The sequence below is a fragment of the Balaenoptera acutorostrata genome, chromosome 3, assembly GCF_949987535.1.
Source record: "Balaenoptera acutorostrata chromosome 3, mBalAcu1.1, whole genome shotgun sequence".
In the NCBI taxonomy this organism is placed as follows: Eukaryota; Metazoa; Chordata; class Mammalia; order Artiodactyla; family Balaenopteridae; genus Balaenoptera; species Balaenoptera acutorostrata.
In genome coordinates this window covers 36,821,335-36,835,734 of record NC_080066.1, presented here as the reverse complement: position 1 = coordinate 36,835,734, position 14,400 = coordinate 36,821,335, and the positions used below count along the sequence as shown (strand labels likewise).

The following is a 14,400-nucleotide window of genomic DNA, read 5'->3' as shown; positions in this document are numbered from 1 at the left end:
CCCTTTTAAAGTTTATAATTTAGTATTTTTAGTATACTTACAGAGTTGTGCATCCATCACCACTAATTCCAGAACACTTTCATCACCCCAAAAGAAACCCCATAACCAGCAGTCACTCCCCATTACCTACTCCTTCAGCCCCTGATAACTAGTAATCTACTTTTTGTCTCCAGCATTTGCCTGTTCTGGATATTTCATATAAATGGAATCCTATAATATGTGATTTTGGTATCTGGCTTTTTTCATTGAGTTTAATGTTTTCCAGGCTCATCCGTGTTGTAGAACATATTCTTTTAATACCTGAATAGTATTCCATTGTAGGAATATACCATATTTTGTTTATCCATTCATCAATTGATGGATACATGGGTTGTTTCCACTTTTTTGGCTATTATGAAAAATGCTGCTCTTAACATCCATGTACAAGTTTTTGTGCGGACATATGTTTTCATTTCTCTTGGGTATATTCTGAGGAGTGGAATTGCTGGGTAATATGGTAACTCTATGATTAACCTTTTGAGGAACTGCCAAAATCTTGTCCAAAGTGGCTGCACCGTTTTTGCATTCTTATCACCAGTGTATGAGGGTTTCAGTTTCTCCATGTCCTCATCAATACTTGTTTTGTCTATCTTTTGGATTACGCCATTCTAGTAGACATAAAGTAGTATCTCATTGTGGTTTTGATCTGCATTTCCCAGATGCCTAATCATGTAGGGCATTTTTCATGCATATACTGCCATTTGTATATCTTCTTTGGAGAAATGTCTATTTAAATCCATTGTCCATTGTGATGGGTGATTTTATGTGTCAACTTGGCTGAGCCACCATATCTAGATATTTGGTCAAACATTAATATTACTAAACTCTTCCAACATAACACATATGCAATAAGGTTTTGAGGAAAAGAACAAAAGAAAAAACTTTTTTTAAAAAGGAATCTGATTCACTTTGTTATAAAGCAGAAACACACCATTGTAAAGCAATTATACTCCAATAAAGATGTTATAAAAAAAACCATAGTGGAAATGAATATGAAAAAGAATATGTATGTATAACGAACCATTTTGCTGTACAGTAGAAATTAACACAACATTGTAAATCAATTATACTTCAATAAAATAAAATTTTAAAATTATTTATTTATTTATTTTTGGCTGCATTGGGTCTTCGTTGCTGCTTGCGGTCTTTCTCTAGTTGCAGAGAGCGGGGGCTACTCTTCGTTGTGGTTCGCGGGCTTCTCACTGCGGTGGCTTCTCTTGTTGCAGAGCATGGGCTCTAGTTGCGTGGGCTCTAGTAGTTGTGACCCATGGGCTTAGTTGCTCCGTGGCATGTGGGATCTTCCCGGACCAGGGATCGAACCTGTGTCCCCTGCATTGGCAGGCGGATTCTTAACCACTGCGCCACCAGGGAAACACAGCAAAAACATTTTTTTTTTTTTTTATTTATTTATTTATCTTTGGCTGTGTTGGGTCTTCGGTTCGTGCGAGGGCTTTCTCCAGTTGCGGCAAGCGGGGGCCACTCTTCATCGCGGTGCGGGGACCGCTCTTCATCGCGGTGCGCGGGCCTTTCACTATCGCGGCCCCTCCCGTTGCGGGGCACAGGCTCCAGACGCGCAGGCTCAGCAATTGTGGCTCACGGGCCCAGCTGCTCCGTGGCATGTGGGATCTTCCCAGACCAGGGCTCGAACCCGTGTCCCCTGCATTAGCAGGCAGATTCTCAACCACTGCGCCACCAGGGAAGCCCAGCAAAAACATTTTTAAAGCTACAGTTCAGCACTTTTTCTCCCTAGCCATAACTTTTATGATCCAAACAGCTTCTCTTAATTTCCATTTCTGGGGTCAAAGCCAGCAGCCAGCTGTTTGTCTAACTACTCGCTCTGCAGTTGTGCACAGAAGTCAGGTTTAGTGGCTGCCCCTAACGACTTTGCTTATCTTTCTGCAATGAGGGACTTTGTGACCTTCGCTGACAGACTGTCCTTTCAATAACCATTCTAAAGCTATATAATAAAAAAATGCCATTCATTTTTCTTTCCATTATTTCCACTTTTGATTGCTTTTAATTAATTAATTTATTTCTAAGTTCTGGGTTTTATTTATTTATTTATTTAGGCCGTGCCATGCAGCATGTGTCTTATTTCCCCAACCAGGGATCAAACCTGTGCCCCCTGCATTGGAAGCGTGGAGTCTTAACTACTGTACCGCCATGATAGTCCTGATTGCCTTTTCAATATAACATTTTCTGACAGCCTAATTGTGAAATCCATGGACACTGCCCTTGAGTGAGTCAAGAGCTCTCTTGACTGCTCTGTGTCATTCAATCCTATTTGCCCTCCCTTCTCCCCTGGCTCAGCTGTGATCTCCTCCCAGGCCACTGCCTGCTGGAATCTTTGCTGACTCCCTCCCTCAGCTGCTCCTCACACGCTGACATTCCCCAGGCTTCCATCTAGTTCCTCCTCTCACTCTCCACCTGCTCCGGGTGATCTCAGCCACGCTCACAGCTTCCACGTCCCCTTCTCTGAAAATGGCTCCAAACCCTTGTCTCTGGCCCTCATCTCCCCCCAGGTGGAGGCAGAGCTCTAGAGGAGCAGCTGCCTTCCTTTTTTGGGGGGGGGGGGTGGCGTGCAGCATGTGGGATCTTAGTCCCCTACCCGGGATCGAGCCTACACCCCCTGTATTGGAAGCGTGGAGTCTGAACCACTGGACCACCAGGTAAGTCCTGCAGCTGCCTTCCTGAACAGGCCGTCACCTCAAACTTGACACCTCCAGGTGTTGTTGCCTGTCACGTTCTCTTCTTTCTACTTTGATGTGCGGTGTGATATCCACCCTCTCAAGCCACACACCTGTGACCATCTCTATAGACCACTCTAGAAGATGTCTGGAGACCCCGTTGCCTTGGTAGACCTCCAGAGAGCCCACTTTCTTCAGCCTCTCTGCACACTGGCCTTTAGTGTCTGTGAGGTCCTGAACTGATTCTCTGGGTCCCAGTCCGCTCCTTGGACATTCCTGCTATAGGCCTTCAGTTTCATCCTTGTTTCTCAGCCTCTGTCTGCAGAGACTCAGCTTTTCTACCCATGCCCTTAGGGAAAAGAACTTGGCCGTGCATCCAAGGCTGGTCAGAAACGACACTTTGCCCTGTTGGCCCAGACCTCCGTCCTCACTCCTGGAGACAGCCAGCCAGGCTCTTCTTGCTGCCTGCCCCCAGGCACTCCGAGTTCTGTCCTGTGAGCCACAAGGAAAGGCTAAGGGTGGTGATGAGGAGAGCAGAGGACTGACCAGTCCCACACCTGGCTCCATTTTAGGAAGGCTTAACCCAAGAATAGGAGGTTCTGGATCCCAGTGGTGGAGACCTGCACTGCCGTTAACTTGGAGGAGTCCCCGGCCATATCTCTTCTTCTGGGGCTCTGCACCAAATATCACTCCCCCAATTTAATCATGGCCATGACCCTCCTTGGAAGCCCTTCACACATCCCTCAGTGGGCTCATCCTGGCTCTTGCCAATGGCAAGACAAAAACGCAAGAAGTGAATGGCTTTCTCTGACCATGGCAGGGACAGTGGGTAAGTGACTACACGGACCTGGCCTTGCTGAGCTCCCATGGATCTTATCTCTTCCCTCCTACACTCTGAAGTTCCCACAGGACGCTGTTTTTCCATTTCCCCCATTACCACCACACAGAGAGGCAGACTTCCAGCAGCTATTAGGGGACAAAGACGATGCTATCCTAACCCCATCCTGCGTGAAACTGATTTCTGGGGTCTGGATCTCCATAAGGAAACTTTACTCCTGAAACCCCAAGACGGGCACATCACACTTGGGGTTCTGAAAAACTTCAGTCCCATTCTCTAATGCCCCCAAACTCTTCATATGGAAGAGAATGGTAAACATCGCTTCAGCCATGTCTGCTGAGGCCGAGTACGATGGTGATGCAGGACTGATGCACAAGATACTAGCTCCACTGTGTCCTGGACCACCACTAGGTCCATGGACACCTGGCCACTTCCTGGGAGGAGGGAAGGGAGGAATGAAGGTTGCTCCCAGAGGCAGCATCACAAAGCAAGAGGCTCTGGGACTAGTGCTTTGCCCCCTACCCCCAGCATCCAGGACTTACGACGATGGCTAGAACCTGGATGTTCTTTCGGGTAAGAACCCTGCTCACCATTAGACCCTGGCTGGGCGGTCCTGGAATGTCCTCACCAACATAGCCTGTTTTAGGGATGCTTCAAGTGAAGTAGGACACATCTCCTTACTATGAGTCTGTATCCAAAAAAAGCAAACTAATACTGAGCTAGACCAAGAAGCCCCTCTATACACACACACACATACACACACACACACACACACACAAATACACACAACAGACCCAAAGGATCCTTAATTCTTCCTGGGTAGCATGTACATTGCCCTTACTTTAGCCAAGGTCTCCCTTAAATGGTTCCCAAGGCCAAAGGGGCGGTACAACTATGGAAGCACCACTTTGCCTTCTCCCCGATTATGATCCATCCTAGGCCCCCACATCCTTTATTGATCAATCAGAGCCTACTGTCCGAAGGGGCTCTGAATACTGCCTCTACTCTCCTGTGTGTCTGATTGTGTAACTAATCAGAATTACTCCATTGTGGGAAAGGATAGTCTCTTCAATAGATAGTGCTGGGAAAACTGGATAATCACATGCAAAAGAATGATCTTGGACCTCTATCTTATGCCACTCATCAAAATTAACTCAAAATGGATTAAAGACTTAAATGTAAGAACTGAAACCGTAAAAGTCCTAGAAGAAAACATAGGGAAAAACTCCATATAACACCAAAAGCACAAGCAACAAAAGCAAAAATAAACAAGCAAGACTACACCAAACTAAAAAGCTTTTGCACAGCAAAAGAAACAATCAATAAAATGAAAAGGTAACCTATTTGCAACCTATCTATATGATATTAATCTCCAAAATATATAAGGAACTCATACAACCCAATAGCAAAAACCCCCAATAATCTGATTTTAAAATGGGCAGAGGACCTGAATAGACTTCTTTTTTCTAAAGAAGAGATTGAGATGGCCAACAGGTGCATGGAAAGATGCTCAACATCACTAATCATTTGGGAAATGCAAATCAAATCAAAAACTATCATCTCACACCTGTTAGCATGGCTATTATAAAAGAGACAAGAGAGAAATGTGGATAAGGATGTGGAAAGGGGAACTCTTGTTCACTGTTGGTCTGAATGTACATTGGTGCAGCCACTATGGAAAACAGTATGGAGGTTCCTCAAAAAATTAAAAATAGAACTATCATATGATCCAGCAATCCCACTTCTGGGTACATATCTGAAGGAAATGAAATCATTATCTTGAAGAGATATCTGTACTCCTATGTTCATTGCAGCTTTAGTCACAATAGTCAAGATATGTCCATCAATGGATGAACATGTAATGAAATACACACACACACACAATGGAATATTATTCAGCCGTAAAAAGAAGGCAATCCTGCCATTTCCAACAACATAGATGAACTTTGAGGGCATTATGCTAAGTGAGATGAATCAGACAGAGAAAGACAAATACCGTATGAACTCACTTATGTGTGGAACCTGAAAAAGCTGAACTCATAGATACAGAAAGTAAACTGGTAGTTGCCAGGATCTGGGGGGTGGGGGGAATGGGGAGATATTGGCCAAAGGATACAAACTTCCAGTTATATGATGAATAAGTTCTGGGGATCTAATATACAGCATGGTAACTATAGTTAACAATACTGTACTATATCCTCGAAAGTTGCTAAGAGAGTAGATCTTTTTTTTTTTTAAACATCTTTATTGGAGTATAATTGCTTTACAATGGTGTATTAGTTTCTGCTTTATAACAAAGTGAATCAGCTATACATATATATATATCCCCATATCTCCTCCCTCTTGCGTCTCCCTCCCACCCTCCCTATCCCACCCCTCTAGGTGGTCACAAAGCACCGAGCTGATCTCCCTGTGCTATCTGGCTGCTTCCCACTAGCTATCAGTTTTACATTTGGTAGTGTATATATGCCCATGCCACTCTCTCACTTCGTCCCAGCTTACCCTTCCCCCTCCCTGTGTCCTCAAGTCCATTCTCTACATCTGTGTCTTTATTCTTGTCCTGCCCCTAGGTTCTTCAGAACTTTTTTTTTTTTGATTCCATATATATGTGTTAGCATACGGTATTTGTTTTTCTCTTTCTGACTTACTTCACTCTGTATGACAGACTCTAGGTCCATCCACCTCACTACAAATAACTCAATTTCATTTCTTTTTATGGCTGAGTAATATTCCATTGTATATATGTGCCACATCTTCTTTATCCATTCATCTGTCGATGGACACTTAGGTTGCTTCCATGTCCTGACTATTGTCAATAGAGCTGCAGTGAACATTGTGGTACATGACTCTTTTTGAATTATAGTTTTCTCAGGGTATACGCCCAGTAGTGGGATTGCTGGGTCATATGGTAGTTCTATTTTTAGTTTTTTAAGGAACCTCCATACTGTTCTCCATAGTGGCTGTGTCAATTTACATTCCCACCAACAGTGCAAGAGGGTTCCCTTTTCTCCACACCCTCTCCAGCATTTATTGTTTGTAGATTTTTTAATGATGGCCATTCTGACTGGTGTGAGGTGATACCTCACTGTAGTTTTGATTTGCATTTCTCTAATGATTAGTGATGTTGAGCATCCTTTCATGTGTTTGCTGTCAATCTGTATATCTTCTTTGGAGAAATGTCTATTTAGGTCTTCTGCCCATTTTTGGATTGGGTTGTTTGTTTTTTTGATATTGAGCTGCATGAGCTGCTTGTAAATTTTGGAGATTAATCCTTTGTCAGTTGCTTCATTTGCAAATATTTTCTCCCATTCTGAGGGTTGTCTTTTCATCTTGTTTATGGTTTCCTTTGCTGTGCAAAAGCTTTTAAGTTTCATCAGGTCCCATTTGTTTATTAAGAGAGTAGATCTTAAACGTTCTCACCACACACATAAAAGAAAGGTAATTATGTGAGGTGATGGAGGCTGTAACTAACCTTATTGTGGTAATCATTTCACAATAAATATGTGCATCACATCATCACATGTACACCTTAATGTTACTTAAAGTTATATGCCAACTATATCTCAATAAAGCTGGGGGTGGGGGAAGAAGAACCCCATTGCATAGAAGTAGTGTCTCACCACGAACATTTGCTTTGAGCTCTGGCACAGCATCATGGGGGCAGGGGAGGGGGATGAGGTGGAGGGCAATTAGATCTGGAAATAGAAGCTGAGAGGATGAGAGGGTCACGCTTCCAGGGGCTTCTTACAGGCCTGCAGCAGCAGCAGGTCTTCTGAGCTTAGGAGCACTTCTCCTGTATTCACTCCTGGCTCCTGGCTGCTCTCTCTGCTCCAGGGGTGTTACAGGCCCCACCTGGTCAGGCCAGAGTCTCAGAAGTCCTGCCCCAGCACGCTGTGGGGCAACACAGAGTGACCTGGGAGTCTGCACCCACACAGAGAGCACAGGTGACCCCACCATGTTCAGAGGCTGTGGCGCTGGGCATCATCCTTGACACCGGCCCTGACTATTCATGGGCCTGGAGGGGTGTGGATTCAGGTGGATTCAAGAGAACAGGAATGGAACTTCCCTGGTGGTCCAATGGTAAATAATCCACCTTCCAATGCAGGGGATGCGGGTTCGATCCCTGGTCAGAGAACCAAGATCCCACACGCCGTGGAGCAACTAAGCCCTCACTCCACAACTACTGAGCTTGCACGCCTCAACTAGAGAGCCCGCATGCAGCAAACTACAGAGCCCACATGCTCTGGAGCCCGCATGCCACAACTAGAGAGAGAAAAGATCCTGCATGCCTCAACAAAGATCCTGTGTGCCGCACCTAAGACCTGATGCAACCAAAAATAAATTAAATAAATAATAAAATAAATCTTTTTTTTAAAAAAGAGAGAGAACAGGACTGCTGGGTGCTGGGGGTCCAATGAACGAGACATGATTCTTGGTGGAAAGGAGGCCCCGGACAAGTGAATAAGTGATTGACCCATCTGGGCTGGTGCACAGCTTCTCAGAGACACCACTTCCCTCTGTCCTGGGACCCCAGGATACCTCCCCCTCTTAAAGCACAGGCTCTGGTCACATGGGCCAAAATCACACAGTTTCCCTCTGTGGCTCCAGTATCACACCTGAGTGTCACCTTGTAGGCAGGACTCCTCCTTGAAACCATTTTGTCTCTATGGTCCACTGGCTGTACGTCCCATGGCTCTCCTCAGGAGAGTCCCTGCCCAGTGTAAGCACAGCATCATGCTGCTTCGCTCAGGAGGACGTGGAAAGTCTACACATCCTGCATTCTGAGGGCTCCACTGCTGGCAAGTCCCAACTCCCCTGGGTATCAGGGAAGTTATCCCCCACCCCTCATATCCTAGCTCTACCTCCCCACACAGCCTGGCCTTCTCCAGTGGACATTGCTGTTCCTTCTGACCTCCCTCAGTATCCTTTCATGTAAGTCCCACACAAGGCCCTGGCTCAGGCTGTTCTTCCTGCTGAGAGCTCCCCGCCCATCCACCATGGCCCATGCCTGTCACAGCCTCAAGAGGACCACTGCCTTCCTAATATCCATTAGTAACCCACTCCCGTCAGCACCCATATCAGAGACCGGGAGCTCATCCTTGACATCCTGAAATCTAACTAATGTCCAGTTAACTCTGATTCTGGTTCTGTCTCCTCAATCTCCAGGTAACATCCCTCTACCCCCTCCCCTTACCTCTCCTTGAGGTCACTTTGCTCTGGATTCAGAAAGTCCTGTGTTTGCATTGTCTCTGCTACTTCCTAGCAGTGTAACCCTGGGAAAATCCTCTCTCTAGGCCTTACTTTCATCAGTCCGTGAAATGGGTTTATTAATAGTTTCTACCTCGTAAAGTTGGCATTCAGAGGAAATAACACGTGTGTACAATGCTCAGCACAGTACATGGCTCAAAGTAAGTCCTCAATAAACGTTAGCTGCTGTTATTGTTGTTACTGTTACTATTACTGCTATTATTACTAGGACCTCAGCGTCTCCCACCTGGGCTAGGTTAGAAGTCTCCCACTCGGTCACTCATGGAGGAGGAGGGCTGGGGCCAGAAAGGGAAAACTCACAGCGACCAGAGCAGTGTAGAATCACCTGTGGCCACAGTGGGATCATTCTGTCCCTTGAAGACAGCTGAAAATGCGAGAAGGCACCAAAGCAGAGCAGCCTCACATCCAGACACGGGCACTGGCTATGAGATCACCCCTTCTTACAGCAAGAGTTTCCAAGGGACCTGGGCAGAGATGTGAATTCTAAGGATGGAGGGTCCCTTGGAAAGCATATAACTCAATTTCCTGACTTTACGATGTCAAAACTGAGTCCCTGTGAGGAAAAATGGCTTACTGTGGCCGATGTCATTTAACAAGGATTGATCTGGGGCTCCTCAGTATCCAGCGCCGTTCTGAGTGCTGGACTCAACCCAGGCAGGTAAAGAGTTGCATCTGGACCCATTTTCCCACAAAACTATACCACCTATGGGCTGAGGAGCAGCCCAGCTAAAAATAACACTCACATTTCCATGTGCTTCCAAAAGGGAGAAAACCAGAATTCTGTGTTAGCAGTAAATCATCCTGAGAAACTCTTTCAGCCTGTTGCTGGAATGTGAAACACTAAATCAAAGCATTAAACAGGCAACAAGACTGGAAACCACTGAGCACAGATGCTAATAAGAACAAATTCTTCCACGCCAGCATTTTCCCTGTGAATAAACCAACACAAACTGGTCTGGGACCTGGGTAGCAAAGGAGGAATATTGCAACATACCCCACAGTTGACACTCCCTTTTCCCCTCAACATCCAGACTCTTTCCATGTCTTAACAAAATGTTCACAATTGGGGGAGAAAGGAATATTAACAATAAATTGTCATTTTATAAATGTAAAGCCAAGGCTTAGAGAAATACAGTAATAAATCACAGTCTAAAGAATATATTAGCTGGGTAGCTTCTACTCTATGCAGTTGATCCATAGTTTTAAAAAAAAAGACTTTTGCCTAAGTCTTATATGGGAGATGTGTTCCTGTGCTTTAATTAGAAAAGTCACCCCCCAAAAAAGTTTTTTAACCTTTTATGGGTCATGGATATCCCTGAGAATCTACTGAAAGCTGTGAATTCTCTCCCCAAAAGTGAGCCCATAAGGGCACAAACATAATTTTGCTTACAATTTTAGAAGCTCATCAATGTAGCCCCTGGCAATTTCTCAGCCACAGCTAAAGAAACTTGCTTTAAAGTATTAGCTGTATAGTTTTGCAAGATGGTTCAAATCAGTACAGCCCACACCTGAAAACTTTCTATAGGAGGAGGGGGTATGCATAACAAATGAAAAATGATTACAAAGCTGTTTTTCAGTATTTGAATCAAAGCATAAAATTATCATTTGTCAGCATGTACACGCAGATTAAAATAAAAGGTATTTATCAGCCCGATACCATAGCCAAATGGTATCAACATTTAGGGTTCCAAACTGTTCTAACAAATGGACCCCTGCACTAAAAATACCCTAAAGACACACTGCAAGAATCACCAGCCTCTCTCTATGTGCATCTGAGGCTTTCACGTCCTGTACCAACACCACATTCTTGAATCCTTGCTCCAAGAAGGCACAGGAAATGTTCGCACTGTTTATTGCAATGTACACATCTGTAATTTAAGATGATATCTCTTCCCACCTAAAGGAAAGATACTGCATTGACACTCTGGTATTAAGTTACTGAGCTTCTAACATACAATTTGCATTCGAAGAATGCCTATCCAAAAACTTGCCTGTTAATTTAAGGATCCATAAATTCTTCTTTTAACCCGGAGGCTCTGGATAACTGCTAGAAAACTGCATCCGCGTTCAGCAGGCTTTCCCTCCCGGTGACCTCTGTGTGCCCCGCGGGCTACCCCTGCCTGTTTTAGCCCAGGGTTCTACAAGTGGGGCAGCAAAGGCAAGGGTAACACGAGCTGGCTCCGGCTGCAAATAGCAACAGGCCTTTCATGAGTGAAAGCCCAAATATAGACCTGCCCACAGCTGACTGCTCAAGTGTCACCAGGAGAGGTTACATGCTGTCCCCTGAGTTACTTCATTTACTGTGGGGATTGGAGTCCGGTGGCTCCACCGAGGGCCTGATGTATGGTCATGAATAGAGGGCTGGGGGCTGTCACAGCAAGGGCAGGAGGGTGGCTGCAGGCCACGCAGAGAAGGAGGACTTCTGAGAGTCCCCAGGCTGTGCACCTTTCACCTGGCCTGAGGGGCTTTTCCCAGAGTCTTTTGAATAAGCACAACTCTGAAGGTAATCAAATGCAACTTAATTTTTTTTCTCCCACTATTCCTTGAACATTTACTCATTTATTCCCCTCTCTGGATAAAAATCCAGCACACCCATGACTTCCTGCTCCATCTTAGGTAACACAGAGTCCTGGGGTCACTTGAAGGCATAGTCTCCATTCAGTAAGGGAATGTACAGTCCAATACGTTAATTAAAAAGTCAAACTTAGGGGACTTCCCTGGTGGTGCAGCGGTTAAGAATACGCCTGCCAATGCAGGGGACACGGGTTCCAGCCCTGGTCCAGGAAGATCCCACATGCCGCGGAGCAACTGGGCCCGTGCACCACAACTACTGAAGCCCGCGCACCTAGACCCTGTGCTCCGCAACAAGAGAAGCCACCGCAATGAGAAGCCCGCGCACCGCAACAAAGAGTAGCCCCCCTTCGCCGCAACTAGAGAAAGCGCGCACGCACAGCAACGAAGACCCAACGCAGATGAAAATAAGTTAATTAATTAATGAATGAATTAAAAACAAAGTCAAACTTAGTTTAGCCAGCATCAAAATCTTCTCCCCTCCCCAGCTGAGGCCTCTGTAGCTGGAAGTCTGCCCTGGGAAAGGAGGGGGTGAGGTCGGCCTCTTGTTCCCACACCTCCTCCCTGAGCTGCTGTTTTGTTTGCCAGGGGCAGGAGGTGCTAAGGTGATAAGACAGCTCCTATCTGAGTTGATGCCACAGAGGGTGGGCTAGCTTCTGGCTCTCTGGGGCAGGCAGATGCTTAGAGCACTCTCTGTCTCTCTGAGCTTTTGTATATCTCTGGGGTTTACCATGATGAGCCTTTTCCCCTGGAGTTCCCACGACCAGGCTGAGAACCCCTCTATTCCAGGGGGCCCCTTGCACTCCTCCTCCAGGCCCTGGTGGGCCACCTCCAAGATTTCTCAAATGAGGTCTCCTCACCCATGCAGCTGGTTCTCTCAGGCAGGATCTAGGTGACTCCTTGCTGGCTCTGTCGTCCTGCTGGCCCACATCTGGATATTGGGATGTAGGCTCCATCCTTGGTCCTGGCAAACTCTGGGGTGCAGACAATTCCAATGCAGCCACTCCTCCCGGCTCTGCCACCAAAGCAGCCAATCCTTTCTCCTCAGGCCACCATTGGCCCACTTGCAGGAAATACAGCGAGCTACCTGAAGGGTCCCTTTGAAGACCCCACACTGGGCTTGGGGATAGAGGGTGGGGCTTCCAACTCTCCCCCCGAGTCCAACAATAGCTCTCTCCAGAAAAATCGCTCCACCAGTCTCCCTCTCAAACACCCTCTTTTCTTCACTCTGATCTCTTTTTATTTTCTTCCACTGGTGGAGGGCATGAATTGGGTTCTGGACCATTTCCTTTAAAAGTCTGCATGTGGTGATTTGATGTCAGAATTTTACATCTATTGCTTTTTGAAACTTTAATCAAAATTTCATTTTTAAAATACTGTTACTGCCAGGTATCTATACAATAAAAATACTGGAAGCCAAATAAAATATCAAAAGCAAACAATTTGAAAGAATAAATTATGCAAAGATATATGTACAAGAATGTTCACCACAGCATTATCTATATTGGCAGAAAATTGAAATTAATCTATTCCTACCAATACAGAATTCTTTAAATAAATCACAATACTGTCAGCTCAGTTTTGGCAAGTATTAAAAATAATGATGTAGATACCTATTTTTTAAATTAATTAATTTATTTATTTTTGGCTGCATTGGGTCTTCGTCGCTGTGCGCGGGCTTTCTCCAGTTGTAGTGAGCGGGGGCTACTCTTTGTTGTGGTACGTGGGCTTCTCATTGCGGTGGCTTCTCTTGTTGCAGATCATGGGCTCTAGACGCGTGGGCTTCAGTAGTTGTGGCGCGTGGGCTTCAGTAGTTGTGGCACGCAGGCTTCAGTAATTGTGGTTCGCGGGTTCTAGAGCGCAGGCTCAGTAGTTGTGGTGCACAGGCTTAGCTGCTCTGCAGCATGTGGGATCTTCCCAGCCCAGGGCTCGAACCTGCGCCCCCTGTATTGGCAGGCGGATTCTCAACCACTGCGCCACCAGGGAAGCCCAATGCCTATTCTTTTAATGTGGAAAATGTCCACAATATATTTGTAAGTAGAAAGAGTATGCAAAATATTATTACAGTATAATTATATATATACACACACACACAAAATGAAAGCAGGGTTTATCTTTTTTGAGTTATTTTACTTATATCTTTATATGTTTGATATGTCCATTTTATAATAATTATATATACCTTTTATTACTTTTTAAAATTATTTTTTATTGTAAAATAATATATAATGCTTGGCTTAGAAAAAAGCAAATACTACAAAAGAACCATAAAGTGAATGTAAACCAGTCATGCATCCTGGTAACAACAATTATTAGGTTTGGCGTATACTTTTCCATATTTTTTCTAAGAATATATACATTTATTCCCCTTTCACAAGAAGTAAAAATTTCTTTTATAATTAGAAAGCCTGCTAGTTTCATTTTGAAAAAGCAAATAATTTAGAAAGAAAGACTAATAGAAATGATAAGATTATAAAACAAAACCAGTAAAGACATACTGTAAAGAATATTCAAAGATATTAAAATAGACTATTAAAGAATTATAAGAAATCATATTAGATAAAATGATATATTAAAAAATAGTTTGAGGAAAAATAAATCACTTCAGCTAGAAGGTTATCTCTCCAAGAGGACTGGGTGACAGCCAGAGTAGCTATTGGGAATCCAAGAACCCATAGCCCCACCTCTCCTCGACATTAAAGGGAGGGACCTTCAGATAGAGGCACCTTTAGACCTTCAAGCTACATTCCATAGAGGCTACTAGATGCCTTGGGATTATCTTGGGGCGGGGGGTGGAGATGCCCCTAACCAAAGCTTTAGCCTGGCCCTGTTTTTTTTCTTTTGCAGCGGGGGACGAGGGGGGTTGTTGTTGTTTTACCCTGGGCATAATAGCAAGTACAAATCTGATTCCTGGCGTTCCCAGCTCAAAAACTTCAAAAGCCCTTTCACTAGTTCCTGAATCAAGCCCTCACAAACCGTGTTTTGATGAAGGGCTCC

General features: G+C 44.8%; 1 protein-coding gene across 1 annotated transcript in view; it reads right to left on the bottom strand.

The window, feature by feature from the left end:
* Positions 1-10,967, bottom strand: part of FSD2 (fibronectin type III and SPRY domain containing 2) — a 38,090-nt gene extending 27,123 nt beyond the window's left edge. Inside the window, exon 1 of the mRNA XM_007194273.2 lies at positions 10,824-10,967. The gene's annotated coding sequence lies outside the window, so the exon portion shown is untranslated. The remainder of the gene's footprint in view (positions 1-10,823) is intronic.
* Positions 10,968-14,400: the final 3,433 nt, after the last annotated feature.